Below are 15,233 nucleotides of genomic sequence, written 5' to 3'. Positions count from 1 at the left end.
ACAACACATTATTACACACTACCACAACATATCTACAATACAACACATTATTACACACTACTCTACCACAACATATCTACAATACAACACATTATTACACACTACTCTACCACAACATATCTACAATACATTATTACACACTACTCTACCACAACATATCTACAATACATTATTACACACTACTCTACCACAACATATCTACAATATTACACACTACTCTACCACAACATATCTACAATACAACACATTATTACACACTACTCTACCACAACATATCTACAATACAACACATTATTACACACTACTCTACCACAACATATCTACAATATTACACACTACTCTACCACTACATATCTACAATACAACACATTATTACACACTACTCTACCACAACATATCTACAATACAACACATTATTACACACTACTCTACCACAACATATCTACAATACAACACATTATTACACACTACTCTACCACAACATATCTACAATACAACACATTATTACACATGACTCTACCACAACATATCTACAATACACATTATTACACACTACTCTACCACAACATATCTACAATACACATTATTACACACTACTCTACCACAACATATCTACAATACAACACATTATTACACACTACTCTACCACAACATATCTACAACACATTATTACACACTACTCTACCACAACATATCTACAATACAACACATTATTACACACTACTCTACCACAACATATCTACAATACAACACATTATAACACACTACTCTACCACAACATATCTACAACACATTATTACACACTACTCTACCACAACATATCTACAACACATTATTACACACTACTCTACCACAACATATCTACAACACATTATTACACACTACTCTACCACAACATATCTACAATACAACACATTATTACACACTACTCTACCACAACATATCTACAATACAACACATTATTACACCACTACTCTACCACAACATATCTACAATACAACACATTAATACACACTACTCTACCACAACATATCTACAATACAACACATTATTACACACTACTCTACCACAACATATCTACAATACATTATTACACACTACTCTACCATAACCTATCTACAATACAACACATTATTACACACTACTCTACCACAACATATCTACAATACAACACATTATAACACCTCTACCACAACATATCTACAATACATTATTACACACTACTCTACCACAACTTATCTACAATACAACACATTATTACACCACTACTCTACCACAACATATCTACAATACAACACATTATTACACACTACTCTACCACAACATATCTACAATACAACACATTATTAGTTACTACTCTACCACAACATATCTACAATACAACACATTATTACACACTACTCTACCACAACATATCTACAATACAACACATTATTACACAATACTCTACCACAACATATCTACAATATTACACACTACTCTACCATAACATATATACAACACATTATTACACACTACTCTACCACAACATATCTACAATACAACACATTATTACACACTACTCTACCACAACATATCTACAATACATTATTACACACTACTCTACCACAACATATCTACAATACATTATTACACACTACTCTACCACAACATATCTACAATACAACACATTATTACACACTACTCTACCACAACATATCTACAATACAATACATTATTACACACTACTCTACCACAACATATCTACAATACAACACATTATTACACCACTATTCTACTACAACATATCTACAATACATTATTACACACTACTCTACCACAACATATCTACAATACAACACATTATTACACACTACTCTACCACAACATATCTACAATACAACACATTATTACACACTACTCTACCACAACATATCTACAATACAACACATTATTACACACTACTCTACCACAACATATCTACAATACAACACATTATTACACATGACTCTACCACAACATATCTACAATACACATTATTACACACTACTCTACCACAACATATCTACAATACACATTATTACACACTACTCTACCACAACATATCTACAATACAACACATTATTACACATGACTCTACCACAACATATCTACAACACATTATTACACACTACTCTACCACAACATATCTACAATATAACACATTATTACACACTACTCTACCACAACATATCTACAATACAACACATTATTACACCACTACTCTACCACAACATATCTACAATACAACACATTATAACACCTCTACCACAACATATCTACAACACATTATTACACACTACTCTACCACAACATATCTACAATATAACACATTATTACACACTACTCTACCACAACATATCTACAATACAACACATTATTACACCACTACTCTACCACAACATATCTACAATACAACACATTATTACACACTACTCTACAACAACATATCTACAATACAACACATTATAACACACTACTCTACCACAACATATCTACAATACAACACATTATTAGTTACTACTCTCCCACAACATATCTACAATACATTATTACACACTACTCTACCACAACATATCTACAATACAACACATTATTACACACTACTCTACCACAACATATCTACAATACAACACATTATTACACACTACTCTACCACAACATATCTACAATACAACACATTATTACACACTACTCTACCACAACATATCTACAATACAACACATTATTACACACTACTCTACCACAACATATCTACAATACATTATTACACACTACTCTACCACAACATATCTACAATACAACACATTATTACACACTACTCTACCACAACATATCTACAATACAACACATTATTACACACTACTCTACCACAACATATCTACAATACAACACATTATTACACAATACTCTACCACAACATATCTACAATATTACACACTACTCTACCATAACATATATACAACACATTATTACACACTACTCTACCACAACATATCTACAATACAACACATTATAACACCTCTACCACAACATATCTACAATACATTATTACACACTACTCTACCACAACATATCTACAATACAACACATTATTACACACTACTCTACCACAACATATCTACAATACAACACATTATTACACCACTATTCTACTACAACATATCTACAATACATTATTACACACTACTCTACCACAACATATCTACAATACAACACATTATTACACAATACTCTACCACAACATATCTACAATACAACACATTATTACACACTACTCTACCACAACATATCTACAATACAACACATTATTACACACTACTCTACCACAACATATCTACAATACAACACATTATTACACACTACTCTACCACAACATATCTACAATATAACACATTATTACACACTACTCTACCACAACATATCTACAATACAACACATTATTACTTACTACACTACCACAACATATCTACAATATTACACACTACTCTACCATAACATATATACAACACATTATTACACACTACTCTACCACAACATATCTACAATACAACACATTATTACACCACTACTCTACCACAACATATCTACAATACATTATTACACACTACTCTACCACAACATATCTACAATACAACACATTATTACACACTACTCTACCACAACATATCTACAATACAACACATTATAACACACTACTCTACCACAACATATCTACAATACAACACATTATTACACACTACTCTACCACAACATATCTACAATACAACACATTATTACACACTACTCTACCACAACATATCTACAATACAACACATTATAACACCTCTACCACAACATATCTACAATACAACACATTATTACACACTACTCTACCACAACATATCTACAATACATTATTACACACTACTCTACCACAACATATCTACAACACATTATTACACACTACTCTACCACAACATATCTACAATACATTATTACACACTACTCTACCATAACATATCTACAATACAACACATTATTACACACTACTCTACCACAACATATCTACAATACAATACATTATTACACACTACTCTACCACAACATATCTACAATACAACACATTATTACACACTACTCTACCACAACATATCTACAATACAACACATTATTACACACTACTCTACCACAACATATCTACAATACAACACATTATTACACACTACTCTACCACAACATATCTACAATACAACACATTATTACACACTACTCTACCACAACATATCTACAATACATTATTACACACTACTCTACCACAACATATCTACAATACAACACATTATTACACACTACTCTACCACAACATATCTACAATACAACACATTATTACCCACTACTCTACCACAACATATCTACAATACAACACATTATTACACACTACTCTACCACAACATATCTACAATACAACACATTATTACACACTACCACAACATATCTACAATACAACACATTATTACACACTACCACAACATATCTACAATACAACACATTATTACACACTACTCTACCACAACATATCTACAATACAACACATTATTACACACTACTCTACCACAACATATCTACAATACAACACATTATTACACACTACTCTACCACAACATATCTACAATACAACACATTATAACACACTACTCTACCACAACATATCTACAACACATTATAACACACTACTCTACCACAACATATCTACAATACAACACATTAATACACACTACTCTACCACAACATATCTACAATACAACACATTATAACACACTACTCTACCACAACATATCTACAATACAACACATTATTAGTTACTACTCTACCACAACATATCTACAATACATTATTACACACTACTCTACCACAACATATCTACAATACAACACATTATTACACACTACTCTACCACAACATATCTACAATACAACACATTATTACACACTACTCTACCACAACATATCTACAATACAACACATTATTACACACTACTCTACCACAACATATCTACAATACATTATTACACACTACTCTACCACAACATATCTACAATACAACACATTATTACACACTACTCTACCACAACATATCTACAATACAACACATTATTACACTCTACTCTACCACAACATATCTACAATACAACACATTATTACACACTACTCAACCACAACATATCTACAATACAACACATTATTACACACTACTCTACCACAACATATCTACAATACAACACATTATTACACACTACTCTACCACAACATATCTACAACACATTATTACACACTACTCTACCATAACATATCTACAATACAACACATTATTACACCTCTACCACAACATATCTACAATATAACACATTATTACACTCTACTCTACCACAACGTGTATAGTGTTGAGTCATCAGCATACATAGACACACAGGCTTTACTCAGTGCCAGTGGCAGGTCATTAGTAAATATTTTTTTAAGTAAGGGGCCTACACAGCTGCTCTGGGGAATGCCTGATTTTACCTGGATTATGTTGATGAGGCTTCCATTAAAGAACACCCTCTGTGTTCTGTTAGACAGGTATCTCTCAATTCACAATATAGCAGGGGATGTAAAGCCACAGATTATGGATATAGGAGCCGTTTCTGCAGCTTTTAACATCATATTATCAATCTTATTATTATAAATGTATCTCAGCAAATCATCAGTCATTTGTGTAAATTCCATATATGTTGAATGCCCTTCCCTATAAGTGTTCTGAAAGTCTGTTGTTAAATAGTTAACTGTGAAATACCATTGTATCTGGTCAAACACATTTTTTCCCAAAGGTTTACTAAGGGTTGGTAACAGGGTGATTGGTTGGCTGTTTGCGCCAGTAAACGGTGCTTTGCTATTCTTAGCAGAATGACCTTTGCTTCTCTCTAGGCCTGAGGACACTCACTTTGCTGTAGGCTCGGATTGACAAATAGGAGTGTCAATATAATCTGCTTTCATCCCCAATAATTTTCCATTCTAGTTGTCCAGACCCAGAAAAGCTTGTCGTTGTTGATAGACAATAACAAAAAATGTACCTTTTCCACACTCACTTTACGTAATTCAAATTACAATGCTTGCCTTTCATAATTCGGTCAGTTATATATGGATGTATAGGTTCAGAATTGGTTGTTGTCATGGTTGTCATGTCATGCCTAAGTTTAAAAAATATACAGGTATATAATTAAAGAAGTTATATATCAGTGGGGTTTTAATGATGAATGAACCATCTGATTCAATGAATGATGGAGCCGAGTTCGCCTTTTTGCCCAAAATTTAATTTAAGATGTTTTAGCCGGGTTTGTAAAGATGAGATCAATACATTTGTAAATACCTTGGTAGGTTGCCTGATAACCTGAACCAGGGTTGCATGCACTGGTTACAGATTGAAGCTTTTTCTTGAGTGGGAAGCTTGATGAAAGCCAGTCAATATTTGGATCACCCAGATAATATACCTCTCTGTTGATATCACATAAATGATCATGCATTTCACACATACAGTATTATCCAGATACTGACAGTTAGCACTTGGTGGTCTACAGCAACTGCCCTCAAGAATGGACTTTAGGTGAGGAAGGTTAACCTGTTTGTCAGTATATGAATATTATCTCTTACTAGCATGTTATCGATTTCATGAACCTTGTTTCTTAGGCTACATAGGTTAATGTGGGCTATTTTCAGTTATTTTCTATGATTCTTGATTGTTTTTATTACTTTACTGAGATGCTTATCAGAGGTAAACATGACAGTGATATTTATGTTTGAGCTGATATTTATGTTTGAGCTGCAGGGTAAACTTCACACAGTGGGTTTCATACTAGGGCTAGCAGTATAACTCAGGTTCAGAGGCACACGATTACTGCTGACAATAGCTGTAGAACTGACAGGAGCATTCAGGGGAGTTAGAGGGACAGACATTGGGTTACTTACATTATGACTGCCAACACCCCTGGGACAATGTACATTTGCAGCAACACTTTAACTCAGCAACACAATGGTGGGGATTATCTGAGCAGGGTTTGGGTCACCATTAAGTCATTGTCTCAACGCAGCCTTGAAACGCGTGGACAGGGTCCAGGAATCAAGTTGATTTGGATGGAATCCGTCATTCTTGGAGCGTATCTTCTGTTTACAAAAGGTGTCACAGTTATCTATAAAAGTTATGCCAACAGGGCTACAGTAGTGTTTCAGCTAGGTTTGTAATGCCAGTAGCCTGCTGAATCAATTGCTTTTTGAGTCTTTCATGGCTTTTTGGAGTCTTTCAGAGCTTTTGGAGTCTTTCAGGGCAGTATGAAGTCTTTCAGGGCTTTTGGAGTCTTTCAGGGCAGTATGAAGTCTTTCAGGGCTTTTGGAGTCTTTCAGAGCAGTATGGAGTCTTTCAGGGCTTTTGGAGTCTTTCAGAGCTTTTGGAGTCTTTCAGAGCTTTTGGAGTCTTTCAGAGCAGTATGGAGTCTTTCAGAGCAATATGGAGTCTTTCAGGGCTTTTGGAGTCTTTCAGAGCAATTTGGAGTCTTAGGGCTTTTGGAGTCTTTCAGGGCTTTTGGAGTCTTTTAGGGCTTTTGGAGTCTTTGGGGTCTTTTGGAGTCTTTCGGGGCTTTTGGAGTCTTTTAGGGCTTTTGGAGTCTTTCGGGGCTTTTGGAGTCTTAGGGCTTTTGGAGTCTTTTAGGACTTTCTGGAGTCTTTTAGGACTTTCTGGAGTCTTTCAGAGCTTTTTGGAGTCTCAGAGCTGTATGTATAGTCTTTCAGGTATGACAGAGTGTAATGACAGCTGTAGTACTTTAACCGTTGTCAAATAATGCTTCGGTCTGCTTGGCTGCTGCACACAGACACAGACACACAGACACACACAGACACACACAGACACACACAGACACACACAGACACACACAGACACACACAGACACACACACACACACACACACGTTAACAGGGTCAGATGAACAGGGTCAAGTTAGCAGGGTCAGGTGAACAGGGTCAGGTGAACAGGGTCAGGTGAACAGGGTCAAGTGAACAGGGTCAGGTGAACAGGGTTAGGCTATACAGGGTCAGATGAACAGGGTCAGGGTCAGGTGAACAGGGTCAGGTGAACAGGGTTAGGCTATACAGGGTTAGGCTATACAGGGTCAGGTGAACAGGGTCAGGTGAACAGGGTCAGATGAACAGGGTTAGGTTAGGGTCAGGTGAACACTGCTCTAACACTGGTCTGGAGTACTACTCAGGACTAGACACTGGGCTAGTCACTGGACTAGACACTGGGCTAGATACTGGACTGGTCGCTGGGCTAGACACTGGACTGGTCGCTGGGCTAGACACTGGACTGGTCGCTGGGCTAGACACTGGGCTAGATACTGGACTGGTCGCTGGGCTAGATACTGGACTGGTCGCTGGGCTAGATACTGGACTGGTCGCTGGGCTAGACACTGGACTGGTCGCTGGGCTAGACACTGGGATAGACACTGGGCTAGTCACTGGACTGGACACTGGGCTAGATACTGGACTGGTCGCTGGGCTAGACACTGGGCTAGATACTGGACTGGTCGCTGGGCTAGACACTGGACTGGTCGCTGGGCTAGACACTGGACTGGTCGCTGGGCTAGACACTGGGATAGACACTGGGCTAGTCACTGGACTAGACACTGGGCTAGACACTGGACAGGCCGCTGGGCTAGACACTGGACTAGACAGGGATGTACAGTAGCCTATACATAATTTCCCTGTCTCTCTCTCTCTCTCTCTTTCTCACACAGATGGACCCAGTGCAGAAGGCGGTGATCAACCATACCTTCGGCATTCCACTGGTGAAAACCAAGAGGCCCATCATCTCTTGTAACGTCTGCCAGATACGCTTCAACTCCGAGGTACAGAACAGCTCCTACCAACACCCAGAATACTCACTCTGACTCTAACCCTGTAATGTCTGCCAGATACTTTCAACTCTGAGGTACAGCACACTATAGAACTTCTGACATACTCACTCCAACCCTGTAACCTTCAACTCCTTCCACAGCTACTACCACAACCCACCATACACGACAACAACTACCACAACTCACCATTCAGGACAGCTACTACCAGAACCCACCATTCAGGACAGCTACTACCAGAACCCACCATTCAGGACAGCTACTACCACAACCCACCATACACGACAACAACTACCACAACTCACCATTCAGGACAGCTACTACCAGAACCCACCATTCAGGACAGCTACTACCACAACCCACCATACATGACAACAACTACCACAACTCACCATTCAGGACAGCTACTACCAGAACCCACCATTCAGGACAGCTACTACCACAACTCACCATTCAGGACAGCTACTACCACAACCCACCATACACGACAACAACTACCACAACTCACCATTCAGGACAGCTACTACCAGAACCCACCATACACGACAACAAGTACCACAACTCACCATATACAGGACAGCTACTACCACAACTCACCATACACGACAGCTACTACCAGAACTCACCATACAGGACAGCTACTACCAGAACCCACCATTCAGGACAGCTACTACCACAACCCACCATACACGACAACAAGTACCACAACTCACCATATACAGGACAGCTACTACCACAACTCACCATACACGACAGCTACTACCAGAACTCACCATACAGAACAGCTACTACCAGAACCCACCATTCAGGACAGCTACTACCACAACCTACACGACAACACACAACTCACCATATACAGGACAGCTACTACCACAACTCACCATACACGACAGCTACTACCAGAACTCACCATACAGGACAGCTACTACCACAACCCACCATACATGACAGCTCCTACCACAACTCACCATACAGGACAGCTCCTACCACAACTCACCATACAGGACAGCTAGTACCACAACTCACCATAAAAGACAGCTCCTACCACAACCCACCATACAGGACAGCTCCTACCACAACCAACCATACAGGACACCTACTACCACAACCCACCATTCACAACAGCTCCTACCACAACTCACCATACAGGACAGCTAGTACCACAACTCACCATAAAAGACAGCTCCTACCACAACCCACCTTACAGGACAGCTCCTACCACAACCAACCATACAGGACACCTACTACCACAACCCACCATTCACAACAGCTCCTACCACAACTCACCATACAGGACACCTACTACCACAACCCACCATTCACAACAGCTCCTACCACAACCAACCATACAGGACACCTACTATCACAACCCACCATTCACAACAGCTCCTACCACAACCAACCATACAGGACACCTACTACCACAACCCACCATTCACAACAGCTCCTACCACAACTCACCATTTCATTTACAAAATAGCCTCCAATACCCTACTCAACAAATTGGATGCAGTCTATCACAGTGCTATCCGTTTTGTCACCAAAGCCCCATATACTACCCACCATTGCGACCTGTACGCTCTCGTTGGCTGGCCCTCGCTTCATACTCGTCGCCAAACCCACTGGCTCCATGTCATCTACAAGACCCTGCTAGGTAAAGTCCCCCCTTATCTCAGCTCGCTGGTCACCATAGCATCTCCCACCTGTAGCACACGCTCCAGCAGGTATATCTCTCTAGTCACCCCCAAAACCAATTCTTTCTTTGGCCGCCTCTCCTTCCAGTTCTCTGCTGCCAATGACTGGAACGAACTACAAAAATCTCTTAAATTGGAAACACTTATCTCCCTCACTAGCTTTAAGCACCAACTGTCAGAGCATCTTACAGATTACTGCACCTGTACATAGCCCACCTATAATTTAGCCCAAACAACTACCTCTTTCCCAACTGTATTTAATTTATTTATTTATTTTGCTCCTTTGCACCCCATTTTTATTTCTACTTTGCACATTCTTCCATTGCAATACTACCATTCCAGTGTTTTACTTGCTATATTGTATTTACTTTGCCACCATGGCCTTTTTTGCCTTTACCTCCCTTCTCACCTAATTTGCTCACATTGTATATAGACTTGTTTTTTTTTTTTTTTTTTTTTTTACTGTTTTATTGACTGTATGTTTGTTTTACTCCATGTGTAACTCTGTGTCGTTGTATGTGTCGAACTGCTTTGCTTTATCTTGGCCAGGTCGCAATTGTAAATGAGAACTTGTTCTCAACTTGCTTACCTGGTTAAATAAAGGTGAAATAAATAAATAAATAAATAAAACCATACAGGACACCTACTATCACTATATACACTCTGTTTAGATGGCTATTTTTCTTTTTGCTATTCTTTATCTCTTTGTTTATTTCTCTGGGGGAAAAAGTGGTGACACCATGGAGGGGATGCATATATCTATTTGTGTTTCTGTCGTGTTTGGTGCTTCTGTTTGTGTTATGTTGTGGCTTGGCAGTGGGGGCCTCATTGGAGTCTGTTTTTTCGAGCCCAAGTGAGAGTTGTGTGTGAGATGTAGTACAGCAGAAATGGGTTCAAATACCATGTGAAATATTTGAATGTGTTTGCTGTAGCCTGCCTGGCGTGCAAGATTTTGTATTTTGGGGACTTTTCTATTTATTCCAATGCAACAGGTAAGCTCAATCAAGCACAGATAAACTATTTTAAATGATTTCAAATAGTATTTGAACCCAGGTCTGTAGTACAGTACTGAAGATATGGCCCTAGAGTGAGTCTTTAAGGAGTCTTAGGCAATTGTTTGAGTCAATTAAGAAGAACAAATTCTTATTTACAATGACGGCCTGGCAAAGAGACAGCAAGCTGAGAGCATGAAATAGGATTTTCTCTCCCCCAGATCAACATGGGAAAGTTGACTTAGGATGTTCTTGGGGGTATGGAATCTGATTTCACATAAGCATACCCAATGACATTGAAGTCTAGGGAGGCAGGTAGCCTAGTGGTTAGCGCGTTAGGCCAGTAACCTAAAGGTTGCCGGTTTGAATCCCAGAGCCAACAATGTGCCCTTGAGCAAGTCATTCTGGATAAGAGCATCTGCTAAAATGTAAAAACATCTGTGTTGCAAATGGCACCCTATGAAGTGCACTATTTTGGACCAGGGCCCATAGGAGATAGGGTGCCATTTGTGACACACATGAAGTCTCTGTGCAGCAGCATCAGGTTTTTAGACCACCTTCTCTCCTATAGTCTGATTAATGTGAATCATCCATTCTGCTAAACACAGCATTTTCATCTGTCTACCCACATGGTATAGTTTATCTCCAGGTGGTTTTAATGTGCAAAAGCCAAACATAGGGTATAGGTTTATCTAGATGTGTGATGTTGTAATGCTTGAATGCAACATGTTTTTTTTTAAGCAAAAAAAAAAATGGTTTAATGTCTCGCATCACCAACATTCTCTGAATGCTTTAGAAGGCCTCTCTTTATCTTACTGTAGCAAATCACACTATCAGTGTATCCATCAGTAGCAAGTCCCTTTAGTCTGTTGGCCTACAGCGGAGTATTGGACCTTGGCTGTTATGGGCATAGTATCCTGTGGCATATATAAATCAGACAGAGATTTTCCTGCTGCACACAAACCCACACGCAGGCTAGGGAGTGTCCCATAACACACCTAGAGGGAGTGTCCAGTAACCCACATCTAGTATTACTGAACAGCCTACAGGGGTAGAGCCCTCCATAAGACACTCAAGATCCTGTGTGGCTCTGCTGGTAAAATTCTGGCACTTTTTAAAAACGTATTGTGGTTGACCCAGTCAAATTAGTTTTGAGAATCCGCCCTGACCGAGTATCCGCCCTGACCGAGTGGAATGGTATTCTGGAAAGAAATATACATACATGTTTGACATCACATTTGACCTTATCTAAACAGACAAGATCGAAGTGTGTAGCCTGTGGTGGTTCATTTCTTTACCATCAAATGAGGAGAGACAAACTTATCACACAAGTCAGAGTTATACTTAAACTAAATCTTTAATAGTGAGAGCTTAGCAATAGCGATGGCTGGTCGACGAATCACCTTCTCTGATGATCCGTTGAGAGCCACAACACAAAGGCTACTGAGATCTTTTATAGCAAAGATCCACCCCCTAGTTGTCATAACAAACCACAGATGTTTGGAACGGGTCACAAGGTGAGACTTTATAAATGAGAAAGCAGTATCCCGTAGCCAGATAGCATTCGCTATATATTATTGTTCAGTTTGGCCCCTAAGACGAGGTTCCGATCTCAATCCTGGTACTCATAAAACAAAAATACTAACTCAACCAATGGCATAAATCAATTGTCAACTCCAGATACTCCCATCTCAAGTAAAACCCCTTCTTTATCCCACTCCTGGACAAGCTCACTGAGGGGAGTGAGCCTATAGGTCATACACTATCCCAGGATAAGTGCAACATCAGAGATGACATACAATGGTTCCAGACACTACCATACACCTCCCCCAATGGCAACGGAGGGAGTGACTGGCACACAGACATTGTGGAGACAAGTAATTGGTTCCCCATTAATCACACCATCCCTTCACATGGTTTAAGAATAGGTAACACATTCACATATGAAGACAATGTTCCCTCCTGTCCTCTTCCCTTTCTGATATTCTGCATAGCACCAGGGACATGTGAAAGACAAGCCTGACCTCTCCCCTCTCTGGGCCCCAGGTGACTGGGCCCCAGGTGACTGGGCCCCAGCTGAAGGAAGAAGTGCAACTGCCAACACCAGAGTCCGAAGGGAAACATTCTAATAACGAGTATATCACATAAACATGTTATGCAGATAAGACATCTGTCATGATGTTGGCCTGTGGGTAAGGTTTATGACCCCCCCATAAATACCTTTCTCCCCTCTCTCTCTCTTGACTCTACTGAAGGACTGTTGAATAGCCTTTGTTAATCATAGAGAGTCTGAGAACATCAAACAAGTGGGGGGAAAGGAACCATATTTCGATAATAGAACCAATTGAAAATATGCGTTGGTACTTAATGAATATGATGTCAGTTCGGTTGTCATCTGAAACGTTATGACTGATGACAGGACGACATAAACTGTATCTGGGAAAGTCTACACATTCTAGTTATCAGATTCACATGGAATTGTTGTGCAATTTCATTGTTGAAATGTGACACTATTTGTGAAAAGATTAAATGTAATTTTAGCTTCCAAATGAGAGATTTGGGTTTTCATGAAGTTAGAGCTCTGCTCAATCAGTGGCCCGCCCCTGTGAAGAGACATGGGTTATAAACTATGAAACACACCCTCATCTCCCTCCACTATATAAGCCCTTGACGAAAATGTAACTATCTGTTCTGAGGACAATAGGACGACGGTCCATACGTTGAAAAGTGCTAACATGTCAACTACAGAACTAAGCCAACCTCAGCGTGAGCTTTGGTTGTGAATGGTATAAACTTTGAACTCTTATTCACTAAAGAAGTGAGACATCCTAGCCGTTGAGTTAGCAACAGCAGCTGTAAACGTGGGCTAGGAAAGGACGGACAACGTATCCAGTCTACCACACAACGACGATACTACAACGTACCCAATTTACCACCAGTGACATTCTTCCGAGGACAGGATGATCTCTTTTGGCCAACACGGCCAGCATCTACGACCAACCTACCAAAGCGCAGCTCAGAGTCAATATTTATTGCATTTTCCTTTTCCAAATGGGCGGTAATTTAGAATGCATAAGATACTGTATTTACGATAGCACAGCTTTTCCCTTTGTTCTTCAGTCTTCCCGCTCTTTCACTCAAGCCCAACCCCCTTTTCTTTGTGTAACCAGCTGTCATATCTGTTCCGTCCGCCAGGGACTTTTTCCTTTATGACATAATTTGCAATCAAGGTATGATTAATTCTGTGTATATGTAATTCTGTGTGATTAGTTAGGTATTTAGTAAATAAACAATTAAACCCAATTTTGTATTGCTGATTCAACTTGTTAGCCAGGGTTTGTGAAGATAACCAAGAATTCTACAATGTTCAGATGAGACGGAAATAAGGTGACGATTAATATTGACTGCTATTGATGTAAAATATTACTAGGTCTTTCAGAGTTTATTCGGAAGATAACAGCTCTATAAACACTCTTTCGTGCTGCCCCGACTTTCTAGTTAATTACATTTACATGATTAGCTTAATCAGGTAATATTAATTACAGAGAAAGGATTTGATAGAATAGCATGTCATATCACTTTATCCGGTATTGCCAAAGACACAACACATCTTAA

General features: G+C 39.2%; 1 pseudogene; it reads left to right on the top strand.

Annotated features, from left to right (window-relative positions):
• LOC115118144 (zinc finger protein 385A-like) overlaps nucleotides 1-15,233 on the top strand; it is a 242,474-nt pseudogene that overhangs the window by 196,283 nt on the left and 30,958 nt on the right.

This window comes from Oncorhynchus nerka, linkage group LG7, assembly GCF_034236695.1.
Source record: "Oncorhynchus nerka isolate Pitt River linkage group LG7, Oner_Uvic_2.0, whole genome shotgun sequence".
Classification (NCBI taxonomy): Eukaryota; Metazoa; Chordata; class Actinopteri; order Salmoniformes; family Salmonidae; genus Oncorhynchus; species Oncorhynchus nerka.
This window is presented reverse-complemented; position numbering and strand designations above follow the sequence as displayed.